Below are 8,960 nucleotides of genomic sequence, written 5' to 3'. Positions count from 1 at the left end.
ATTTTCTGGGAAAATATGGGGCATAATCAACAACAATCAATCAGAATGTTGGAATAGTGGGTTAAACCCACAAGGCATTCGCCAATTGTATCCATGATTGATACCATACGTCTACAAAATATGAACATGATGAATAATCGACGAGAGTCATATCTACTAATGGTTGGAAACCTATGTCCTAAGCCAGAAAATAGTTTGTTACAAAACTACACTAAATCTCGGAATTTGAAGGTTGATAGGTCTAGTTAATGGCTTTTTGAGATTCTTGATGGTGATAAAAGTTGTGCAGTGGATTTGGAAAACTGGAGTTGCTCATGTAGAATCTGGAAATTTAATGGGATCCCTTGTAACCATGCTTGTGCTGCGATTGAATCAAAGGGTTTTTTAATATATGACTTTTGTGACTCTTCTACAAAGTTGAAAATTAATGGAGAGCTTATGCAGCAGTTGTCAATCCAATCCCTACATTTGACATCGATACTGATTTACCACATTTAATGGCGATATAATTAGACCGTCGGATGTCTGATCGCAGCCAGGACATAGATTAACATATGTTTACACATCAAATGTCTAATGTAGTTGTATCAACCATGAATATCACATGTTTTTGTGCATGATCAGAAACATGGTACCAATTATATTGCTCCGTAGTATTTAAGCTTGCAAATTAAGTATAATAATACCTTATTTTGGTATTGTACTTTGTTAAATTTGGTACATCTTTCATTCATGTTTTTCATGGTGGTGTTGGTGCATGGCCAGAAACGTGGTACCAATTATATTGCTCTGTAGTACTGGAGCCTGCAAATTAAGTATAATAATACCTTATTGTCGTATGCTACTTTGTTATATTTGGTACATCTTCCATATATGTTTTTCATGGTGGTGTTGGTACATGGTTAGAAACGTGGTACCAATTATATTGCTTTGTAGTACTTGAGCTTGCAAATTAAGTATAATACAACCTCATTGTCGTATGCTACTTTGTTATATTTGGTACATCTTTCATTCGTATTTTTCATGGTGGTGTTGGTGCATGGTCAGAAACGTGGTACCAATTATATTGCTCCGTAGTACTGGAGCTTGCAAATTAAGTATAATAATACTTTATTGTGGTATTCTACTTTGTTAAATTCGGTACATCTTCCATTCATGTTTTTCATGATGGTGTTGGTGCATGGTCAGAAACGTGTACCAATTATATTGTTTTATTACTTGATCTTGCAATTTAAGTATAATAAAACATTATTGTCGTACGCTACTTTGTTGATGCATGATCAGAAACACAGTATCTGTTATATTGATCAATAGTACAATATGTAGAAAATTAAGTATAAAACGTTCTTATTTTTCTGATACAGTACCAACTTCATCAACACTACCAAATACACTACCATCTACACCAACACAGTTATCCATCTGATCAAAATACAATACAAATTAAATACACCAAAATAATTGTTCACTCCATTCTAATTTCCTTGAACTCATTTCATCAAACCATATTCGTCACTTGGGATGGCTGCAGCAACTTGTGCACTTGTACCATCTATGTTGCAATCAGTCTGATAATTCCATGTAAAAGGGTCATCACGAGCATAACACTCAGCCCATAAGCAGGTAACCATACCACAATCGAGATTAGGCCCTTGGACTCTACACTTTGGAAATCCCACGGTGCAATAGGCAAGGTCAATGTCCTTGAAAATCCTCAAGTATCCTAATAGAAATTCAACCTGTACATAAATTGAATTATTGTAATAGTAAACTAATTGCATCACATAATGAGGGAGATACAATAATGAAATACTTACAAATTGTCTCGCACTTTTCTGTCATATGGGCTGTTTATTGAGTTTCTCACCACAAATTATTTTTTTCACTATTCCACACAAGCAAACACCAATGGGATCTCACACCAATAGGGAAGAATACATATCTGCATATATCTATTACTTCTTTGTTTAGATCATGTAGCTTCACCACGGTACTATTCGTACACTTGGAGAGGAAGTCCACGTATTGATGATCCTCGAGTGATTTGTTCTTGTGGTGCTCACCAAGTACATTTAATACATCACACTACGAAAAAATATTTAAATTGTCAACAATCAATTTTATAGTTCTTATATACAAAAATAAAAGAATAATTGATGAAATACAATTAATTACAAAGGTACTCCATACACACCTGAACCCAAGGTTGAATCGTATAAATGGGGAGGTCATGGTTATTGGAGTGGCTCAGAATTTTTAGGTAGCATTCTATTATCTCTCCTCGGACATCTTTGCCAAACAGCAGATCGCATAGTTGAGCTCCTTCCACTGATAGATATGAGCCATTCCACACCACACAACTGTGCAAAAGAAGACCAATGCACTAATTAAAATATACAATAATAAACATGATGACTTACTCCAATTTTTATTTTGAAAGAAAAGAACAAATGACATTTCTCTCCGAATCAGTCACTAAATCGTGTCCTCAAAAATCTGTCCGACATTTGTACAATTGCAAAGGATCTCCATGACCTGTCCAACGTCTAGCGTCACCTGCTCAACAATACGATCAAGATCTACGACGTAGTCATCCTGATGAAACACATAACAATTAAAACAAAAACAATCTAAGTCACATATCAAATTAAGAAAAAAAACAGCTATAGGTAATATATTACTACTAACCTCTGTCGTACTACCAACCAAACTACAAGATTTCTCTCTCAGTCGTTTTGAAGTTCTTCTCGATGCATTCATCAAAATCTCTTTGTTTCTCCTACTCGCGCACTTTAATTTTTTTCTTATGTTTTCCATCTTTTTAGGATCAAACCCACTTGCAGCATTGCTCTCGTCAACCATCAATTTTGAAGCATAGTCATCAACATTTCGACCAGAGGCTTCTCCATCAGCCTTTGAGGTCATTTTACTAGAATCCACATTCACATTATCAATTATCTTCTTAGGTTCCTTCTCAATTTAATTTTCTACTTGCATTTTCTCACCTTTTTTCTCATCTAACTTACCGAATCCATCATCCATTTCATCAGCAACATCTTTCACATTTTCATGATTTATTGGAACTTGTGTCTCTAGCTGCACACTATATAAGTCACTGAAATTTCCATCAAAATCCTTACCAACAGATTTTTTACGACTATTACTTTCTCCAACAACATTCTTTGAACTATATTTGCATTTCAACTTCTCAATCTCAGAAGATTGTTCCCTAACAATCTTCTCCAAACGAGTGACATCAGTTTTCAGGATATACTCATTTATTGTTGACATTACCTGTAACAAATCAATCATAAAATCCATCAACAAACTTTAAGAACATTAAAATTAATTTCACAAAGTATAAATTCGCATCACATTCACTTACCACACCGCTGGAAATTATTCCCTCAACAAACACTCTTTCCTCAGGGAATGGAACTAAAGGAACAACCTATTTATAACATAAAATTGCAACGTTAGAACTTTATAATTATTTTAAATAATATTATATAAAAATAACATATCAAATAGGACCTTCGTCCTCGTAATTGCGTTAAAAAATTCTTCGGGGGAATCGGCATTGTTAGGAATTTTGCACTTCGCCCAACGAAAAACACGGGGAAATTTCTTAAAACTTGTCTGAATGGCAAAGAAAGGTACACTCTCATAAAACCAAATCTACATTGAAAGATTATTAGATTAAATATGAACAAGAAGAAAATGTTAGATGCCTAATTTATTAAGAACAATAAATACTAACCATCAATCCCACTAAACAACCATCTAGGTATTTCTTTCGTTCTACTTCACCTTGTCCATCACCGATATGGGCAGCAATTTGCTCGCAAAGGAATCGTTACGCAGCATCACCCCACGAGTAATCAAAAAAATGATCCAGATCATCAAGATATGGCAAAATAAGTCATGGAGTTGAATAATTGCCAACCGGAAAAATCACACAATTGAATAAATACAAGATAAATATCCTCCAAAGTAATCAACATATTTTTTTTCTTCTTACGCGCTAGTTCAAGAAGTTTCAAATGAATACTTGACCGGATCACCTTGCTTACATTACCCAAAAATAACGAGTTACAAAGGAAGATTCTAATTTCAAATCGATAATCACCGTTGTCCAACATACTTTAACCTCATCACAATGGAAAAATATGACGATTTAAAAGGAACCGATACACTACCATTGCCAAATTTGTAGGACAAAGACTGAACATCAAACCTTTTCAACACTACCTCAACCTTCAATCAACTAAAGCTAAGCTTTGGAATCTTTAACCATTCCGAGAATGGAAAATCATTTATCCAGTCTAGTTGTCTTCTCCCGATTACAAATGAAAGTTCTTCCATTGTACTTCGAAATACTGTAGCAGAGCAATGGCTTGGTGCCTCATATGGCCTATGGGTACTGCCTTTCGCCTCAGACCTACTCGTTTTCGAACCAGTTCTTAATCAAAAAATTATTTTGTGTTATAATTCATAACGAAAAGAGTTTAATAAACAACTTTCACGGTAACAAAGCAGAAAACATACAAATAAACCGAAAGAAAGATTTTTAATTTTGAACTGTTTGAACGATTTATACCTAATTTTTTAGTATACAAATCATTGATAAATCTAGTTTCAAATGTCAAGACTACAAATAAATTTTCAAAATTTCACATACAAATGATATTAAAAAAAGTTTAAGCCAATGAAGATTTACAATTAAAAGAAAAAACCCACAGCCTAAGCATGCTGCTTAAACATAGAATGCTGGTAGCGCTAAGTCGTATCACGCCCAAATTACCCAACTCAAATCAGATAAACAAAATATGCAGTAGTGAGAGTAGAGATCGTTCCCACGAGGAAAGTGAAATTTAGTGTGTTCTAAAACAAAATAAAAGGGGGGTTTGAGTTTTGGAAATTATCTATAAAAAAAACAACAATAATTAAAAATAAAACTCTATTAACTATCATGCAAGATTGAAAATTGTGCTGAAGAAATCAATTAAAAACAATCTTTGGTATCAGTTGACTACACCCTTGAAGTTATTCACTCGATCATCGATTTCCTAAAAATAATTAATTCTATCAAATATTCATCATTGAAAATTAAATTCATGTTTCACCTTAATCTTAGTTAGCTAGACAAAACGTTCTAAGTTAACCCTTATCAATGAATTAACCCAATACAAGCGATTATATTTAAATCCACGATAGCATGCAAACTAGTGAAACTGACGAATCTAGACAACACATATACAAGTGAATGTATTTAATCTAGTCAATTGTTGTCCCTACAATTTAATAAATTCACAAGCGGAAAATATCAATCGTAGTTTCTTCGCAAATTAGTTGATTCAAACAATTACGGATTTTGAATTCTAATTTAGCAGTAGATTGTATAGCGAAATCATAGGGTGATCAATCCAAAAATCTCACATACAAGCATGAAATAAATTAGAACAACTTTTGATACTCAATAATAATTAAACACTGAAAATTCGAATCTCACAAACAAACAAAATCAAGGGCTTGTCTTCCTCAACCAAGTTCTAGAAACTAGCCACAACGATTCATGAAAAACGAAAGAAAAATCAAAAGAAGAGAAGAAATCTTAAGAAAATATAGAACAAAAACCTAGCCGCCAAGGAATATTTGGTCTTCTAAGCGTTCAAAATCTGATAATAGATCTAACAAAATGGAATAAAGACTTAAAAATAGACTAGAGTCCTAAATAAAAGAGTTTCCAAAATTAAAAACTTCTTCCCGAACAGCCCGTCTCGCTCGATCCGTAAACTTTGACGGATCGAGCAAGAAAATCTCTGTCTCGATTATCCACCTTTCTTCATATGGCCGCTCGATCGGTAGAGTTTGACGGATCGAGCGGCCAAAACTCTTTCTCGAAGTCTTCATCTCCCTCGCTCGATCGGTAAAGTTTGACCGATCGAGCCATGAAAATGCTGTCCAAACAGTTCTCCAAAATTCCATGTCCTATAAAATAACCCGGGAAACATGTAATGAAGACACGATAAATGAAATACGAACGAAATACTAAATTAAAACACACAAATGCATACAAAACAACAACAGAATGATGTTAAAATATGCAACACAAACACAACTATCAAATTTCCCCACACTTAATCCTTGCTCACCCTCAAGCAAGTCCTTGTATCTTCCTAGTAATTAATTTTTTTGTATGTATCAGTATATACATATTAGTTTTAGGGTTTTTGTTTATGGGTTTTGTGTTTTCTTGATACAAAAATGGTTTTTGATTATAGGTTTTGTGTTTTCACAATAATGGGTTTTTCCTTTGATACTGGGGGACGAAGATCTTCTGCTCTTATGTCATAATTTGATTTCTTGAATTACGTCCGCTTTAAATGAAACGACTCCCTACGAAACCCACTCAAGATATTGTTTTTTTTTTCAAATTTAGATATCGCATTTTACGTGTGGGATATTGAGAGAATCTATCGTGTGAGTAATTGAAATCTTTTGTTTGCGTGGAGAAATACCACAAGTACTTTACTCGGATGGATGGTGGTTTCCGTTTAGTGTCGCAGGTAACGATATCGAATTAGACTATAACTTGATTGGCGGGGCTTTGGATCTGATGGCATTGTTAGGAGGAAATAACCTTGATCAAGAAATGATAGGAAGGGCAGAAGAACTCAAGAGAATGGTCGCTGGAAAATCGAAAGACGAATCCCAGGGCTGAAAAATAAGATTCGAGTTCACTGTTATGAAGAAATCGAGATATTATAAAGGCAATCCGAAGCGCAAAATCCGGAATTTATTAGATCATCCTTCAATATCCACTTCAGGAGCCGAGCCTGGTCCATCGTCTAGGGCATTAGTAGATGAACCATCCACTTTACGAGCCGAGCCCGGTCCATTAGATCAACTTGCTGCATCCACTTGAAGAGCCGAGCCGCCCCGTCCATCATCTGCCATAATTAGCACCGAGGAAATTATAACATGAAGGCGCCTAAGTGTTGATCGGCTCTTGAAGTGGATACAGCAGGTAATGCCCAAGACGATGGACCGGGGTCGGTTGGAGAAGTGGATGGTTGATCTACTAATTAATGCCCTAGACGATGGACCAGGCTCTGCTACTGAAGTGGACATGAACGCTGATCTAATAACTTCCGGATAATGCGCTTCGGATTGCCTCTACAATATCTCGATTTCTTGAGAACAATGAACTAGCTCGAATCTCATTAATTTTTCTGCCGTGGGATTCATCTTTCGATTTTCCCGCGACCATTCTGATCTTGAGTTGTTCTGCCCTTCTTATCAAGAATCTTGATCAAGGTACGTTATTTCCGCCTAACAATGCCTTCTGAACCAAAACCCCACCTATCAAGTCATAGCCTAATTCGATTTCGTTATACCCGCAACACGAACGAATCTGCCATGATTACTAGTAAAGTAGTTGTAGTATTTCTGCACGGAAACAAAAGATGCCAATTATTCAGATGATCGAATTCTCAATATATATCCCGCTCGCAATTAAGTCGATCTAACTTTGGAGAACAAATTAAAAAACAATTTCGCAAGTGAGTTTCCAACGGAGGCATTTAATTTAATACTTCAAGAAATCAAATATATATATATTAATGTGAGAGCAGAAGATATTCACCCCTAGCTAGCATCGAAGCAAAAGCCCGCCCGTTATTGTATCAAGCTCGAAAACACAAAACCCATAAAACTGATACGCAGGCAGATACATATAATATTTAATTTTATTTCCATACCTGTGATACTTGATCTTCAAGAAAAGAGAAGTGGTCTTACGCAGCCAATTGGATCGAAGAAGATGGACGAAAATCAAAACAAGAAATTAGAAGAGAGACTTTGTGATGGAAACAAAATTAGTATGTGTAAAATACCCGTAATATAAATATATAATGGTAGAAACCAATAATATATATTAAAAGAACCAATAATAAATTTTAAATTTTGGATGGATAAGCATTTTTAAGTTTCAATATGGAAGGTTCTCGGTTACAATCCAAATAAGTCCCAATAATATATGACATATTTAAAATAATATAATGTACACTTTATTAATATAAAAATTAAATAATTCGCACTAATCATAATTAAGATATGACGTTATAAGAGAAGTAAAAGCAAATGACGATGAATGCGAATATATATATATATATATATATATATATATGTGTGATGCATTCATATTGATTTATTTATATTGAATTAATTGCTTGAAATTATTGAAAGATTGTCGACCCTTTAAGAGTCGATGTTCGTGGTGGTTCATTTTAGATGGTTTTTAATATTCTTGAGACGGATCAACCTTTTCTATATTTATAATAAAAATTAATTTTTTTTTGTCTTTAAAAGTAATATTTTTCATATGTGAACCAAATAATATATTCATATCACAAATTTAAACCATTAGACTGTCTCACATGAGTTTTGTGATTTTTTTTTTTTACACAATCATCCAATGATAGAATTTTTTTTTGGACACCTATACTAACTTTCAACGAGAATAAAATGTACGTAAATACATTACTCTATCATTTATTACCTATTATATTATGGGCAACTTGTAGATAACTCCCTAAATCAAACATAACTTTCAATTTACTTCCTATATTTGTCTTTCGAAAATGCCCTTGTCGTTATTTTAATCATTATTATTTCTTGAATTATCAAATGTGGAATCAGATTCAAAATCTGATTCACTTGATTCATCAAGATAATAAATATTTTCATCGTCGGATGAAAATTCAATTGTTTCTACGGGATAAAATCCAATAGTATATATTTCTTCAAGAAGTTTAATTTTATTTTTCTTTTCATTTCGTTTTGGACATTAATTCGCATAATGTCCTTCTTCGTTGCACAACCAACATGTGCACTTCTTTCCTTTACCCTTTGGGCAAGGTGGTTTTTTGTTATCAAACTTTTTATAAAATTTTCTT

This window comes from Henckelia pumila, chromosome 3 (genome assembly GCF_033568475.1).
Source record: "Henckelia pumila isolate YLH828 chromosome 3, ASM3356847v2, whole genome shotgun sequence".
NCBI classification, from domain to species: Eukaryota; Viridiplantae; Streptophyta; class Magnoliopsida; order Lamiales; family Gesneriaceae; genus Henckelia; species Henckelia pumila.
Note: the sequence above shows the minus strand (reverse complement) of the source record.